This window comes from Dromiciops gliroides, chromosome 5, assembly GCF_019393635.1.
Source record: "Dromiciops gliroides isolate mDroGli1 chromosome 5, mDroGli1.pri, whole genome shotgun sequence".
In the NCBI taxonomy this organism is placed as follows: Eukaryota; Metazoa; Chordata; class Mammalia; order Microbiotheria; family Microbiotheriidae; genus Dromiciops; species Dromiciops gliroides.
Window position 1 is genome coordinate 159,690,273 of NC_057865.1, and position 18,309 is coordinate 159,708,581.

The 18,309-nt window shown below is 36.1% G+C and overlaps 1 pseudogene; it reads left to right on the top strand.

Annotated features, from left to right (window-relative positions):
- Positions 1 to 385: 385 nt before the first annotated feature.
- Positions 386 to 1,007, top strand: LOC122730150 (annotated as a pseudogene).
- Positions 1,008 to 18,309: the final 17,302 nt, after the last annotated feature.

The window sequence follows — 18,309 nt, forward strand, 5'->3', positions numbered from 1 at the left end:
TCCTGAATCCAGGGCTGGTACTTTATTCACTGCACCACCTAGCTGCCCCATTTTAGTTAACTTTAAGAAAAAAAGGTATTATACAAATACAACAATTATGAACAATTATAATCACATAAAGCTGTGGATAGGAAACTTGGTAGATGGAGGGCTTACCTTGGAATCAGGAAACCCTACACTGAAGTCCTCTCAAACTAACTTTGTGGACTAAGGTAGGACATCTAGTTTTTCAGTCCCTCAGGTTATGTTTAAATCTACTCATGTATGACTCCTTTATATACATTATATGCCTTTATATATGTTTGCATACAAAGAAAATATTGGAAAAAACCACACATTAAAAATCATTGGGCTTTCCCCTGGCTGGCCGCGCGGAGCCCGCACGATGCCCGAAGTCACGGTGAGGGATGTGAACCAGCAGGCGTTCGTCCAGGCCCTGGCCGCCTTCCTGAAAAAGTGAATGCGCCCCCACCCTTCTGCTGCGGGGCCACGGGGTTCCCCCCGTAAAGCCCGCGGGAGGTCCGCCGGCGGCTTGGGAAGCGCCCGGGCCGGGTGAGGGGGCACACCGGGCGGGGGGGGGGACCCGAAGGTCACGAGGCGCCGGCCCTTCCTGTGGTGACCCCCGCTCTGAACCCCCCCAGGTCAGGGAAGTTGAAAGTCCCCGAATGGGTGGACATGGTCAAGCTGGCTAAACACAAGGAACTGGCGCCCTATGACGAGAACTGGTTCTGCACCCGGGCTGACTCCACCGCCAGCCACTTGTACCTCCGAGGAGGGGGTGGGACCCATGACCAAGATCTACTTACGGCAGGCGCCAGCGCAACGGGGTCATGCCCAGTCACTTCAGCAGAGGCTTCAAGGGCGTGGCCCGGAGGGTCCTGCAGGCCCTTGAAGACGTCAAGATGGTGGAGAAGGACCAGGATGGGGGGCGGAAGCTGACACCTCAGGGACAGAGAGACCTGGACAGACTAGCCGGACAGGTGGCTGCTGCCAACAAGAAACATTAGGTCAGACCACACCGGATTCACTAATAAATTACCTTGTTCATTAAAAAAAAAAAATTATTGGGTTTATAGAAGTTTAGCTCAACTTCCTTATATTCCCATGTTTCTCCTTTTCTCTCTCCATTCTCCATGTCTTTCTGTTCTGGATCTCCCCCTTATCTCCTTATTCTTCAAAAATAACATAAGAGGTAGAGCAAGGAAACATAAAATGAAGGGAATTCCATTTAATTGATTTACATGATGTAATAGTCATTTACAAGTTTAGAATGAGACCCCATTTCATTTAAGTGCCATTTCAAAATTTTTTTAATAGACATGTAGTCTGACCTCCATTCTCTACATAGCTTAGGTTGTGTGTATGTGATAGATTTAGTATTTCATTAAACTCAGACTTTGACATGATAGGCTTTTGATATTCCAATAGTGATCACCTATTGATGCCCGAATAGTTCATCCACCTTCCACCTTCATATCTGTTGGTTTCTATTTGTCTATGTCTGCTTTGAAATAAACCAGATGGGAGTATTTAAACAGGTATGCATGTAATATGTAAATGACAAAAAAAGTAACAATGAAAGATTACTAAAAGGCCAAAGGGAGAATATTTGTCATTAGAGAGAGACACCAAAAGTACCTGTTTTACTTTAAAAGGCATGTTGTTGATGATGGACTGCAGAACATCTATACAGAAGCTATTAATTAAACAATAGGGTGCTAATTCAAATGTCAACTCTCTTCTTTAAATTATAAATTATACTAAAAAGTCAATTGTGTTATTTTTCAGAATCTATACTAGTATTTGAGGGGTAATACAACTTTGAGCAAGAGCTTTGTAAAAATGTCCAAATAAATATAAATCTCCCTGCTACATGGAATGCAATTGATTTTGTTTTGTGTCAAATGAATTTATTTGACTACTTAACAACTTGGTTTAATGTTTTGAGCATTCCAGTTTTAAAGCAAAGAGGCATATTTGGGACATTATGAATTAATTTTAATTACCCTGATCTACTCCCTATGAAAATGCTCCCTCCTTATTTTTTCAACAAAAATGTTTTAAGTATGATGTTCTATGGTTTTGAATTCTGTATAGAATAATCTCTGAGGAATTAAAATTTTAGTTGAATAAAATAGAGAAAGGTATGATGGACAAAATAGCAGTATATGTCCAATATAGAAATATCATCTAGGACCAAAGAAAATATAGTGTAAAATAAAATGTAAAATAGATCATTTTGATTATATAAAATTCAAAAGCTTTTGCAAAAACAAAATGAATGTAACCCAGATCACAAGGGAAACAAAAATTAGTTTTAAGTGATGGTGTTGGGGTGATGTATCATTGAGAAAGGAAGCCTATTGGTTATGTGGCAACAGAGTCTAGTAGATATAGTTATGGATTTAGAGCCATCAAGATATAGATTCAAACTCTTCCTTGGAAACTTACTGCTTGAAATGTGGCAAGTTAGTTGAGTTCTCTAAATGTGAATTTTCTTTTATTGAAAACATAGACAAATATTTAATTCATACCTCAAAAAATGGCCTTTGTCATTATCAAATGAGGTTTTATGCATATATGTATATATATAATACAGTAGGCATGTATATATATTATACGTAAATTATTTACAATCTTAAAGCATTATATAAATATCAATTATTGTTATTATGAAAGCAATGCGGTCTAGTGTATCTAGAAGGGCAGTCTTGGAGGTAGGAATACCTAGGTTCAAGTCTCACCTCTCACATGTATTAAGTATGCCGGCATTGGGAAATCACTTCCCAGTGTTTTGGAAAATATCTTAGACCAAAAAGTACAGATAGTTGCTGATCTGTCTTATTGAAAGAGGTTTCCACACAAGTGGTTTACCAAACTGATAGGTTTGGACCAACAATGACGACGACGATGATGAAGATGAAGATAAAGATGATTGTTGTACTAAAGCATGACTGAAGGATAACATCAAAATACAGAAATGACCCAGAGGGCCTTCCATTAAGTTTTGTGCATTTCCTGTGAAGGATCTAAAGAAGAATGTTGATGGAGGCATGGAGAAAGTTGGATCTAAACTAATCAAAGGAGTCCTTACTTTGATGAAATGAATGACTATTGTTTTTATTTTAATAGCACTTTGAGATATGAAAAGCACTTTACAAATATTATATTATCCTCACAAAAACTTGGAAGAGGAGGAGTATGGGTACTATTTTGGCTCCATTTTATAGATGAGGAAACTGAGGCAGATGGCATTTAAAGGATTTGCCCAGGATCTCACAGCTAGTAAGTGCCTGAAACTGGATTGGAAGTCAGGTTTTCCTGGCTCCAAGTCTAGGACTCTAAGTACTTTACCACATAATTGTCTATGATGATGAACTATGTAGCCTGAGGTTAATTTGATATTTGATATATTACCTTCTTTTCAAAGAACTGACTTTGAAATGTAAGCAGTAATTTGTAAAAAGAAAACAAGACTATACACACATGCATGTATATGTGTGCATATACACACATATCTATCTATTCATTTATCTGTCTTTATAATCACTTCTTAGGTCCTCTCTAGGCTGGCTTTTTGAATATCTTTCCATAGCAGTCCACTTCTCACTCTGAATGATTCTCTGAAGACTATGCTCTAGCAGCCTCCTCATTTTAGACAATCCCTCCTGGCCTACAGCCTTCTCAAGCTGTAATATCCCACTGTCCCTTGCAGCTTTTTCCAATGATTGTTCAGTTCCTTCCAGGAACCTCCATTTTAAGAAAGGACCCAAGTCAACCGTGTTTCCATCTTCATTTCTCTCCAGCACCTTATCCTGACTCTCTGTGAAAGGGTACTTGTCAAAAGACAGGTGCACTAATGTATTGCCAATGGATTAGTGAAATAGAACAACTGTTTAAAAAAAAAACAATTTGGAATTATGCAAATAAAATGTTTTAAATATCCATTCTCATTAACCCATCCATTCCATTGCAGACATATTCCTTAGGGAGGTCATACACAAAAAAGAAAGGTTAAATATATCACAAAATATTTATAGAAGCACTTTTTGTGGTAGCAAAGAACTGGAAACAAAGTGGAGGTTCATTGATCGGGGAATGTCTAAATAAATTATGATACATTAAGTAATCAAGTATGACTATGGCTAAGAAAGATTAACATGAGAGAAACAGAAACATGAGAGAACTACATAAACTGTTATAAAATGAAGTAAGCAGAGCTAGAAAATAAATGTATATTTGTCAAAAACAACAAAACAAAAGATAATATGTAAATACACACTGACATATGTGTGTATATATATATATATATGTATGTGTTTACATAATGATTACAATAGTATGCATGGGGAAAACACTACAAAATAATCACAAATGCATGTTGATTAATTAAAAGGAACACATTTGATCCCAAGTAAGAAATATAAAGAGATATCTCTCTCCATAACAATTCAGAGGTAGAAAATGTCTATGACTATGAAACATTAATGTGATTTTTTATTATATTGATATCTTGGTTTTTTACTCTTTTAAGAGTTCTTTATTATAAATAATGACTTTTTTTTCTTTTTTTTTTTTTTAGTGAGGCAATTGGGGTTAAATGACTTGCCTAAGGTCACACAGCTAGTAAGTGTTAAGTGTCTGAGGTCCGATTTGAACTCAGGTACTCCTGAATCCAAGGCCGGTGCTCTATCCACTGAGCCATCTAGCTGCCCCTAAATAATGACTTTTATGGAAGGATCTAGGTGGAAAGCTAGGCATTGTAAAGACAAAGTTTATCAAAACCAATCTATGTTTTAAGTTGCTTATGTTTTTAAGCTAGGTGGTATAGTGGATGGTGTGTGAGATTTGGAGTGAGGATGATCTGATTTTAAACCTTGCCTCAGATATATCACAGGTTTATTATGAGTATCAAATTTGATAAATGTCTTGAAAATCTTAAATGGGCATATAAATGTTGGCTATGTTATTATCTGCATGTTTATATAAGAGTTGTTTGCTTACACATACAAAAAGGGAGTTTCTGGGTGAGAAAGTATGGTGAAGAGGCAAGGGGTTTTGCTTATAGGTGCCAGGTTTAAGTTTCTATTAAACTTAAAGGGGGTAATCTGTAAAGGTTTGTGATCACACATCAACAATATAGGTTGAAGACAGAGAATAGACTACTAAGGAATGTGAGGGTCATTATGGTGATATATCTGCACAGTTATCCCATTGCATGGGTCCTAAGAACTGTCATTGACTGGCCTACTATATGAAAATTACAGGAAAAGGATAAATAATTATCATGGAATTGGATGTGGTAGAAGCAAGGGGTATTGAATCATAGTGAATAATATGCTATGTTGAGCTGAACAACTTGTGGCTTATAGGAGAACTGTCCCCTTCTACTGGTATGGTTGAATAGGAAATCAGATTTAGTTAATTTATTATTCCAGTGGCCTTCGAAGATAGAGGTTCCCCCTCATTGGAGATTTTCAAACAGAAGCTGGATTTCCACTGGTTGGGGATAGTGTGGAAATTGTTTTTGGTCAGATATGTTTTTTGTTTTTGTTTTTTTTTAGTGAGGCAATTGGGGTTAAGAGACTTGCCCAGGGTCACACAGCTAGTAAGTGTTAAGTGTCTGAGGCTGGATTTGAACTCAGGTACTCCTGACTCCAGGGCAGGTGCTCTATCCATTGCGCCACCTAGCTGCCCCATTTTTGGTCAGATGTGGATTGAACTAATTGACCTTTGAAAACTTTTTGATTTCTTAGATTCTGTCATTACTACATGGTTTGAAAACCAATATACCCAGAATAATCTTGATAAAGAATACTATGCCTATTATGACTTCCCAAAGGATTTTGATACTTGAAGATAAGAAGATTGATTCAAGAGAAATGGTTGAGACTTAGTGATTGGCTGAAAAGATCTGCCAAGATTTAAAAAAAACAAACCCACAAGTTGCCATAGGAAGCAATTATTTGGAAATTAACTATAAAATGTCAACTCCAGGTGTTCAGGAAGAAAAAAAATGTTAATTTATTTTATGTATTTACTCCCCATGCATCTCCCCCTCACTCACCCTAGGACAGCTCTAGCTATCTGTATAGATTGCTAGAGCAAATCAATGATATATTTTTCTTTCATTTCATCTTATATTTTCTTTCTTTTCCTTTTTCCTCTTTCTTTTTCTTTTCAGTTCTTTTTCCTCTTCTCTTGTCTTCTCTCTTCCCCTCCACTCTTCACAGTAAAGTGAAAGTCCTATAGTTAGAAGCTTCATTGTAGTATCAATTTTCTGCATAATTTCTACTCCACACTTTTGAACTTTTTGTCCAAGCCCTGTTTGTTCTGACTCACTTTACCTCTCCCTTCTGCCCATGAGTGTTCATGAATAGAATTTGACAAAAGGCTAATTTTTCTGTGTCATCTCTCTGTGGGCCCATTTGTGATGTCAAAGGAATGTTTTCCTATCCTAACTCTTGGGCCGTCTACATTGCTATAATTGCATTGGCTTTGGAGCACCATATATTTTAGATAAGAATGTCCCTGGTGAATGAGGAGGTTCTGTTTCTTGAAACTCACATATTGATGTTCACTGGATTCAGGTTGTGTTTTTTTCTTTTTCCCAAATGTGCTTTGGAAGCACTTTCTCTCCAAACCCTGTTTTTCTTAGTTTTATGATTCCACTGTAAAAATAAAATTGAAACCATAGATGAGAGAGGAAGAGAAACAAATCAGTCAAAGAGTCACACCTTTTAACAAGACGTCTGTCTGGCACTGGGACTTGGTTGGCATGAGGCATTGAACACCCCATTCATATAATGTCAGCTGTTCCATTCATTTTCCTTGTAGTTTAGGTTTTATATTTAGCACTAAAACCAACATCTTCCATTACTAAAATATCAGGCAAGGATTGAATATCTCATACTGCCCACAAAAAGAAAAGTACTAATATAACCATTAACATGGTGATTATATAACAGACATTGTATTATTTCCCTCCTTTATTCCGTTTTATAGAAAAGTGAAATGTTAATCACAGAGGTAAAAAAACCCAACAACAACACATTTTAAATATGGGAATAATTGTTAATTCACTATGAAAGTAACCTACTAAAGAACTTATGTAGTAGAAATTAAATCAATCCACTCTAGCATCGTGAACATATTTATTTGCATCTTTCAGAAATATCTGATCCCAGGTCATTTATTATCAGGTGACTGCCTAATTTCTTGGTCCTTACACTGGGGATATAGCCCTTGGAAGAAGTGATAAAAATAGAACAAATTGGAAATGTTTATTCACCCTGAATGCTGACTTCACATATTCATTCTGCTTTTCTCCTTTCTTGAATAATAATACTCTTTTTTTAAGGAAAAAAATAGTTTAATGGGGATTTAATATCATCTTTAGAATTATGGAAATTTGCCCATTTTCTCATTTTATTCCTGAGTTTATTCCTTATCTTTACCCAAGGCAGTTTGTTGGAGTAGTGGATACAGTTTTAGACCTATAGACAGTCAGTAACTATGAGACTTAGAGCAAGTTGCTTAACATATGTTCCAGTTTCCTCATGTTCTAATGTGAGGATAGTCAAAAGACCTACTGCTAAGGATCATTGTGAGGATAAAATGAACTAATATTTGTAAAGTGCTTTGCAAACATTAAAGAACTTTATAAATGGTAGCTAGTGTGATTATTTATGATTATTACTTGAAGTCCAGGGCAACGATTTTCCTTGTTTGTATATACTGTTAAGGAATGCCAGAGGACTGGCATAGGAGGTCTTTTTCCAATATTCATCTGTAAGTAATTGGTATATCAATCAACTAGAAAACATATAGGAAAGGGGAAATACAATTGTAGCCAAGGAAAAGCCTAGGAGTCAGAACTGTAGAAAGCAATATCCAATAAAAATATGTACTTGATGTGCTGGTAGAGGGATACTTTAAGTAGCTATCATTTATGCAATGATTTAAGGTTTTCAAGGTACTTTACATATTCACTCTCATATTCACAACAGCCTTGTATGTTAGTTGCTATTCTCTTCACTTTATAGATGAGGAACCTAGAGAGATTGAATGATTTGTTTTGGGTCTCCCTGCTGGTGAATATTAAAGATGGTGCTCCTTATGAGTAAGAATTCTGCATTCATTTTATTTGTATTCTCAGTGTCTAGTACAATGCTTGGCACACAGTGGAAACGTGACTGATTCCAACTAAAATATCATATCCACTTTGCCCTCTAGTTTCTTAGATGGGTATGGAACTAAAAAGCATATATTTAGATTAAAAAGAACTAGAATATGACTGTCAAGGTATTGGGAAACCTACTGAAGATTTATGGAAATCCATGGAAAATATTCACAGAATGAGAAAGTACTACTAAAATCAGCACTAATGGAGGGAGTGACATCTCTGTGACCAAAATTCATGACTTCAGTGATCTACTTAATTGCTTAGCTCATATGTCTAGGGAATAGGGGATGGTGTAGGATGGGAAAGTCTCTTGAACTATTTCCCATCTGCAATGTGTAATGCAAATGATTTATTATGGTACATCTAAATCAAAATCAAGCAGAGGCCATTGCTAATTTTCTTATCTAACAGTAAGTTGCAAAAATACATATGATGCTTAATCCTACCTTTGGGCCTATATATTCCTGCTTTCAAGAGAATGATGGTTAAAGAAAAACAGCTCTTATTTTCCATAGGCTATGCCCCTTAAGAAGTCCTTCAACTTAGAATCATAGAAGTTCAGAGTTGGGTCCCCTTTCTATATATATTAGCAAACTGAACCCTGTACATGCTAAATGACACAGAGTAAATGGCATGGATAGAACTCAGACTCAGGTCTCCTATCTCTTAATTAGATCAGAAACATTTGTTAAGGGCTTATTATGAGCCAGACAATGTGCTATACTCTGTAGATACAAAGAAAGGCAAACCAAACCAAATCAAAACCAGCCCATGCACTCCAGGATGTTATTTTTTTTTTTTGAGACTGTCTCTTTATCTCACTCAAGTTGGAGTTCATCACCCATTCATTGGCCTGATTTCACTGCTTAGTGGCCTAGAAGCTTTGACCTACTCTGTTTCTCATCGAGTCTACTTTGACCCTCCTTAGTCACTGGACACTGCTCACTCCAGGATTCACCAAGCTGGTATGAGATTTAATGCATATATGAGATTGACTTTAGCCCTAATGAAGCTCAGAACTTCCCAAATCAAAGTATCCGCTAGCCTCAACCTTTCTGGTTAGAGATTATAAGTGTGTACCACCATACCGAGCAAGATCATACAGTCAAATGTTGGAGACATTTAGGAAGTTTGGGAGCAGAGGCTGGGGTGTGGGTAAAAGATAATTGATTCTGTCTTGGACATGTTGAAATTGAGATGCGTATTTATCATAGGTATATACTGTATATACACAAGAAATATGCAGAGTAGATGGAAGGGGAGACCAGCAAAGGCCTCCTGCCGAAGGTGAGGTTTGATATTAATCTTGAAGGAAGCCAAAGATTTCAAGACAGAGGAGAATGAGAAGGGGCACAGAATGTCAAGAATGAGGAACAGCCAGTGTAAAAACATAGAGATGGCAGATAAAGTGGTATGTTCAAGGAACATGGCCAGTGGGGCTATACTATAGATCTAATAGAAGGGAGTAAGTATACAAAGACTGGAAAAGTAGAAAAGGTCAAAATATGAAAAACTTTACATGGGAAGAAGGTGAATTTATATTTTATTTTAAGGAAAATAAGGAACCATTGAAGCTTATTTAGTGGGGAGGGACACAGTTAGATGTGTACTTTACAAAAATCACTTTAGCAGCTATGTGTAGGATGGGTTAGTTGGGGAGAAGAGATTGAAGTAGAAAAACTAATTAGAGAATTAATGCAATTGATTAAGAAAAAGGCTATGGGGCAGCTAGGTGGCGCAGTGGATACAGCACTGGCCCTGGATTCAGGAGGGCCTGAGTTCAATTCTGACCTCAGACACTTGACACTTACTAGCTCTGTGACCCTGGGCAAGTCACTTAACCCTCATTGCTCCACCAAAAAAAAAAAAAGGCTATGAGGACCCGAATGAAGTTGGAGCCTGCATGAGTTGAGATAAGGGGATATATAAGATAGCTGTTGTCAGTAGAAATGACAAAATTGCAAATGATTGGAAATAAAGGAAAGTGAGACTGAGTTGCTGAGGATGACACCAAGGTCTCAAACCTTGGGTGAATGGGAGTTTGATGATACTTTCAAAAGGAAAAAGGACGTTTGGAAGAGGGGATTACTGTTAGGGTAAAAGATAATTGGTTCTATTTGGGGCATATTGAATTTGAGATTCCTATGGGGCATTTACTTCCAAATGTTTAATTAATAGAGATGCAAGAGTTGATGAGATCAACAAGTGAGAAAATGTAGAAATAAAAGTGAAGATGACTCAGAACAGAACCTAGGGAACATCCATAGTTAGTGGGTGTGGAATGGATAAAGATTCAACAAATGAGATTTACATGATTGATATGGCAAATTTCTCTCCATTTTTCACTGAATGGCTGAGTAATCACATATTTCAATGGTATAAGGACCATTGCTTTCAAAATACTTTTATATACATTATTGCATTTATCCTCATAGTCTTATGAAATAGGGAGGGTAAATGTTTTCTTTATTTTACAAACAAATTTGGGGCATAAAGAAGCCAGGAAATTTGTTCCAAGTCACACATTTTGTTGGTACCAGTACTAGAACTTTAATTCCACCATTCTGGCCCCAAGTCAAAAGCTTTTTCTTTTACAATATGGCATCCAGCTAATGAAAAGATATGTCTCTTTCATCTCTCTTGTAGCATCCTAAGCCATTTCAGCTGTAGAGATTAGCCCAAGAAATGGCTATAAAGCCTAATATTAGCTCACTGGATCTTCTTTTATTGAAAATGTGAAAATAAATTGTAAATAACTACCACACACAACCAAAACCTGTCTACCTCATATATCTTATAAGATGAGTAATAACTAGATTTAAATCTGATTTCTTTTTTCTTTTCTTTTTTTTTTTTTTTAAGTGAGGCAATTGGGGTTAAGTGACTTGCCCAGGGTGTTAAGTGTCTGAGGCCGGATTTGAACTCAGGTACTCCTGAATCCAGGGCCAGTGCTCTATCCACTGCACAAGCTAGCTGCCCCTAAATCTGATTTCAATACATGAAGCTCAATAAGATATGTTACATTTTTAGACTATTTAATTTCTACACATTTATAATGCCCTGTGTAGTTTAGGTTTGAGTGTGAGTGCTAAATTTTTAGTTGAATTTAATATAAAACAAGGATACTTATCTCTCACTATCACTTGGCTATATGAGAAGAGAATAAATAATATTCTTATTCAGATACATTTGAAGTATCTTTGAGAGAATGTTGTCTCCTTTTTTTCCGTGTTTTTATCCCAAGCAGTTACCACAATGGCTGGCACATGGTAGATATATAATAAATGTGTGTCCAGTGTCTGAATGATTAACCCTAATTAGATGGTCTTTATTGATCTTTTAGAATTCCAAATTCCAATTGATTATGTGATTATATAAGTGAAGCATTTTCTAAACTTTAAAGTATTATCAATCTCTATTATTATTATTATTAATTTGTATTTTTGATTTCATCTGTAACAGCTATTATAAGGTATACTAAAAGCATACTGACCTATTAAGAGTCTAGTTATTAGATCAGTGTGGTCTCCAGTTTAGAGGTTACAAATCATCAGACTCCACTTGCCTGTTTGCTCTTGTCTGTTCTAGCTCTCCTGAGACTCTACCACATCCTTCTTCTTCCATCTTGCCTCCCATTAGTGGTTAAGTCTACTTTCCAGTTTAAGACTTGGAACATTTTTATTTGGCTCACCACACACTTCAGTGCTTTAAAGTGGGTCATAATCAAAACATTTGGGGACTGCTACACTAGACTTGACTGTCTATAAAATGATGGTGTTATACCAGGTCCCATGAGGAAGAAGTTAATGTGGAAAACATACAGCTGGAATTATTAACAAATTTTAGGAGGAATGTACATGTACCTACCTTTCATTTCTAGTCTTGTTTTCCCTGTTTCCTTTCCCTTCACCCATTTTCCCCTTTTCTAATAGATGAAATTTACAAGATGAAGAATAAAGAGGAAGGAACTTAACAGTTGCAACTTCATATAATCATATTCATCAACTTCCACTGCTTATCAAGGTGGCATTATGGAGAGAAAAAACACGAGATGATCACAGAGTAGAAGTGGAAGATGGTGGAGTAGAAGCAGGAACTCACATGGACCCTTCCAAATTCTCATCCAAATAACTTTAAAATAAGGCTCAAATTGATTTCTGGAGCAGCAGATCCAACATAGAGGTGGGTGAAATAATTTTCCAGTCCAAGATAATGTAGGAGATTGGCAGCAAAGGTGTCACACTGGATAGGCCCCAGAGCACAGTTGGCAGGGCCAGCAGCAGGTGTTTGAGGCAGTTGTAACAGCTGCAGCAGCAACTTCAAGAGCTTTCAATGCACAGACAGTAAAGGGATCCGACTACTGTTTGGAGAGATATTACAGGGGGCCCTTTGCTGTCACTATGTTCAGGACCCTGTTGCCTTGCCTACATACAAGTTCTGGGTCACAGTCAAGAGGTACACTAATGTTCCCCTGTAGCCACAAGAACTTAGGAGCCCTGGTCACAGTTACCAGGCAGGGAAGAGTGCTTGGGGTTGCTTGCAAGGGAACCCTGTTCTACTCTGGTGGTAGAAAAGAGCACCCCTTGTAGCTGTAGGAGAGTAGAGTACTTGGTCACAGTTCCAAGGACAACAGAAGCACCAGCACTTGTGCCTATAGAAGAACAAGGTCCCTTCCTGGGTAAAGACCAGAGCCCAGACCAGGAGAGCAGTGACCACACTTCTCCTTGGTTCATACCATGATGGAAGCACCAAAAACTTGCAGACCAAAAGAACTAGCTCTAAAAAAATCAGCAAGAAAAATCTGAAGCTTGGGGCAATTCCTTTCCAAATTGGAATGCAGAACTGGTTCAATATTAGGAAACCTATTAGCATGATAATTGACCATATCAGAACAAAAAAAATTATATGATCATTTCAATAGATGCAGAAAAAGTTTTTGACAAAATATAAAATATATTTCTTCAAAAATATTAGAAAACATAAGAAACTGAACTTTTCCTTAAAATGACAGCATCTATCTAAAACCATCAGCAAGCATTATCTGCCATTAGCAATAAGCTAGAAACCTTCCCAATAATATCAGTTGTCAAGCAAAGATGTTCATTATCTCCACTATGCTTCCATATTATACTAGAAATGCTAGGTATAGCAATAAGACAAGAAAACTAAATGGAAGGAATTAGAGGATGAGGAAAAAAAAACCCTTTTACTCTTTGCAGATGATATGATTGTATACTTAGAGAATCAACCAATAAACTACTAGAAACAACTAACACCTTTTGCAAAGTTTCAGGATACAAAATAAACCCACATAAATCATAATCATTTCTATATATTACCAACAAATCCAAGAAGCAAGAAAAAGAAAGAGAAATTCCATTTAAAATAACTTTAGACAATATAAAATAGTTGGGAGTCTACTGGACAAACCCAGGAATTATATGAACACAATTACAAAACACTTTTCACAGAAATAAAATTACATCTAAACAATTGGAAAAATATCAATTGCTCATGGGTGATCTGAATCAATATAGTAAAAATGATGGTTTCTACCTAAATTAATTTACTTATTTTGTGTCATGCTAATCAAAAATTATTTTATATAGCTGGAAAAATAAAATTAATCTGGAAAAACAAAAGGTTAAGAATAATGAAAGAAAAAAAAAGAATAATGAAAGAATCAATGTAAAAATGTGAAGGAATGTGGCATAGTAGTATTAGATTTCAAACTGTATTCCAAAGCAGTAATCATCAAAACAATCTGATACTGGCTAAGAAATAAAGTGGTGGAACAGTGGAATAGATTAGGGACACTCTACACAGTAGTAAATTGTTGTAGTTGTTTGTCCTCCATTCTTGAAGAGGACCATGACATTGGGTGATGTCATGACTTACACTGAATTGCATTTAAGTGAGGCCAGGCTGTGCAAGGTCACCAACTCACCCTCTTGTCCAGAGCCATCTGGATTCAGTGGCTAGATATATCTCAGGACAATTGGAGATCGCCCCAGGTGTTTGAGGCAATTGGGGTTAAGTGACTTGCCCAGGATCACAAAGGTAGTAAGTGTCTGAGGTGAAATTTGAACTCAGGTCCTCTTGACTCCAGGTACCACATAGCATCATTATAATGTAGTGTCTGATAAACCTAAAGACTCAATTTTTTTTTGGGGGGGGGAACTCATTCTCTGACAAAAATCCCTGGGAAAACTTGAAAGTTGTTTGATAGAAACTAACCATAGACCAACATCTCACAACATATACCAAGATATGCTTAAAATTGATCTGTGATTTAGGTGACATTTTAGGCAAATTAGGGAAACAAGGAATGTTAGATGAGACAAGAATTTATGACCAAATGAGTCAAATTTATAAGAATACAAGCTATTCCCCAATTGATAAATGGTCAAAGCATATGAGCAAGTATTTTTCAGAAGAATCAATCAAAGGTATCCATAGTCATATAAATGCCCTAAATTTCTATTGATTAGGGAAATACAAATTCAAACAATTTGATTGAATTTGTTCTGAGGTAGCACGTCACACCTCTAAGATTGACTAATATGACAGAAAAGGAAAATGACAAATATTGTAGGGGATGTGAAAAAAATTGGTACCTGGACTATTTGAGAAGTTGTGAACTGATCCAACCATTGTGGAGTGCAATTTGGAAGAAAGTCTAAAGATTTCCAAAACTGTGTGTACCCTTTGATGAAGCAATATTACTACCAGCTTTGAATAGCAAAGAGATGAGAGAAGAAGGAAAAGGACTTACATGTGCAAAAACATTTTTGGTAGCTCTTTTTATGGTGGCAAAGAATTGGAAATTGAGTGTCCCATCAATAGCTGAACATGTTGTGGTACATGATTGTGATGGAATACTATAGTGCTATAGGAAATGATAAGCAGTATTTTTTAAACTTGGGAAGGCATTTATAAACTGATTCAGAGTGAATTGGGAGACAATTTTACATAGCAACTGCAATATTGTATAATGATTAACTGGGAATGACTTAGCTATTCCCAGAAGTACACTGATCTAAGATAATCACAAAAGACTTATAATGAAAAATGTTATCCACTTCCAGAGAAAGAACTGATGGCGTTTGAATGCACAGTGAAGCATAACTGTTTTACTTTCTTTATTTTTCTTGTTTTTTTTTTCTGTTTTGTTGGTCTGTATTTTCTTTTGCAACATTGTTAATGTAGAAATATGCTGTGCATGAGTGCACATGTATAGTTTATGCCAAATTGATTGCCTTCCCAAGGACAGGGGAGAGAAGGACAGAACTTGGAATTCAAATAAAAAATAAATATAAAAAATTTACATGTAACTGAGAAAAATAATATTAGAGAGAAAAGTGAAAGAACACTAGTTTTGGAGTCAGAGAATCTGGGTTTGTATCTAATCTCAGATACAATCTCTCTTTGTGACCTTTGGCAAGTCACTTACTTTCCCTGTGCCTTATTATTTTTAGTTTGTAAAATGATTGGGTTGAAAAAGAAGTTCCTAATATCCCTTCTAGAGCCAAATCTGCCATTTCCGGAAATGAAATAAGGAAATGAAATAAACTAATAAAATATTTGTGTCTAAAAGAATTACTATGGTTTTATTATGGTATTTTAAGTCCTTCAATGCAGGTCCATTCTCCATCCCTAACAAAGATATCAAATTTTTCTTTGGTAATAAAATTTTAAAATTTTGTTTTAAAGACCTTGCATTAAAAAAAAAATTATATAAGATAAAAATAAAATGCTTTAAAGTCCTTAAATCTGTTACAAGATGACATTTAAAATGCAATGATTTTGAAACTGAATTTTCAAATTTTAGCTTCTAAATTGTTTTACTGAGGAAAAGGCATGGGAACTAGGTCTCTGTTTTCAATGATATAGAAAATTCCCTAATAAAAAAGCTCTCTATTAATATTAAGTTTGGCAAAATCTCTGCAGCTGATAGTCTTAAAATTGCTTTGGGCACTGAGATATGTTTTTTTTAAATTAATTTCTATTGGTATAGATTATCAATTTTGGTTAAGTACATATTAATTTTTTTAATATAATATCCCAGTAAAGGACTAACCACATCTCCTTAACTTCTTATGGTCTCAAGCCACATGGTAGAGAAAGCAGAGAAAGCATGCCATTTAAAGCAAACAGGAGAAAAGCCCTAATAGACCCATGCTGTCTCCCAGAGAGATAGCACATGATCTCAAGGAGACCTAAGAGAGTTCAGAAGACCTAAAAGACCTATACTGTTCTAAAAGAGAGAGCCAAGGCATCTTCCCAGGGTTTTTATACTCTTTTGATAGAGGTGGGTCATTTTACATTGAGCAAACCTAATTGGTCATCATCATTCAATTCCATTGGTTGACATAATTTGAAGGTGGTCCACATTAAAATGAACTCTATAGATGACATCAGGGAAAAGTATGCAAAAGATCCTTACTCAAGTTGGAGTTGGGGTGGGGGAGAAAGGACTGAGAAACTGATCTCTGGGTGCCCCCAATAAATCTCTCACAGAGAGATTTAGTGATTTGTGGAGGGCGACACAACCATTTGGGACTTGAAGTGGGACTCAAATTCAGGGGCCCAAGGTTGTAAAGCCAATTCCCTGACCATAATGTCACATTGCCTCTCTGTTACTTTCCAATAAGATGAAAAAGGGATTCAGTCTAAGTCTGCAACCTAGGTGTTAACAAGGTGCTGTACACCTTCAAAGCTTTCTTTCATATGTACATTTTTATATGAGAAAATCATTATGGACATTAAAGATGTGAGGTGTTTACTTAACCCACAATCCATCATTAAGGTCCTCTTTTCACTTATGTTAGTGTATTGTAATATTCCTTTGAGATCTGGGCAAGGTTGTAAATGGAACATTTTACACACTAGAAACAGATTTCCTTTCCTGAACAAAGGGATATGTAAGAGATTTCCAAAAAAACTTAGGTGCCAGATTTCAAAGTCTCAGAATCATAAGGCTGCATTTTAAAAAGTAACATATCAATTAAGCTATGCTTTGAAAAATAAAAGCAATAAAGTCTTTTGGGAGGGACTGTAACTTTTTAGGATAGTATATTTTAAGGTTAATAAAGGAAAATAATCAATTATAATGGAAATGGTTTCCACATGCATTTTAATTAATGAAGTATAGAGTAAGAACTCCAAGTCACTGGTACGGTCACTTCCTCTGTTCATTTATATAGTGTTTCCTTTATTGAAATAAGGTCTCAAACTACCAAGTCCCTATTTACAGAAAGAGAGAAAAACCATCACACTTTTTCTTCCAAACATTTAAATAACCCTTGTGAAGGGTCAGTTGCTAGCTAACTACTCAGATATCAGCCTGTCCATGCTCCAGTTATGATGTATATAGTTCTAGTTTCAAAGGTTTTTTGAGGAGTTCATTATGGTATTTATATATGGTAGCACCCATCTCCCAAGTGCCTTATACTTGCTTTTAATGAAATGTACTTTTAAAAAAATTTTTTTTAAAGATCATTTTTCAAGTTTAGTAACTTTTACGCATTAAATGCATGTCTCTTTCAACACACAGGCTATGTGTTAGTATTAGTAGAGGTGCCAGCCAGAACTACCAAATTACTTCTGAAGATTAGGCAGTTCTCCTAAAGTAACAGCTTTGGTTAGTGGGCTCCAAGCCCTGCTAAAAATTCATTATGGTTCATTAAATGCAACTATATTTCAATATATTCAAGGCAACCTAATTGTCTACAGTCTTCTTCTAGGAAAGATTTTAAATATGTTCATTACAGAAGATAGAGGACTGGATGGGATAGAATAGCACTCTATTTGTAATCAAGTAATCTGGATTCAAGATTATAAATTCCTTGAGGTCAGAGACTGTGACCAAACTTTTCATAACTGTAGGGACTAACACATCATTTTGTACATTGTAGGCCTTCCATTAAATTCAGCACACTTTCTACCTGTCAGAAATGGTATAATCTAGATGTCAGGGGGGTACAAAGGCAAAAATAAAACAATTCTTGCTTTCAAAGAGCTTACATTTCATGGAGAGTGTGGTAGTGGTTGTAGAGAACAACTATGCAGATAAATTTGAAATATTCAAATATTACGTAGTATGAGACAAGAGAGAGTGCTGA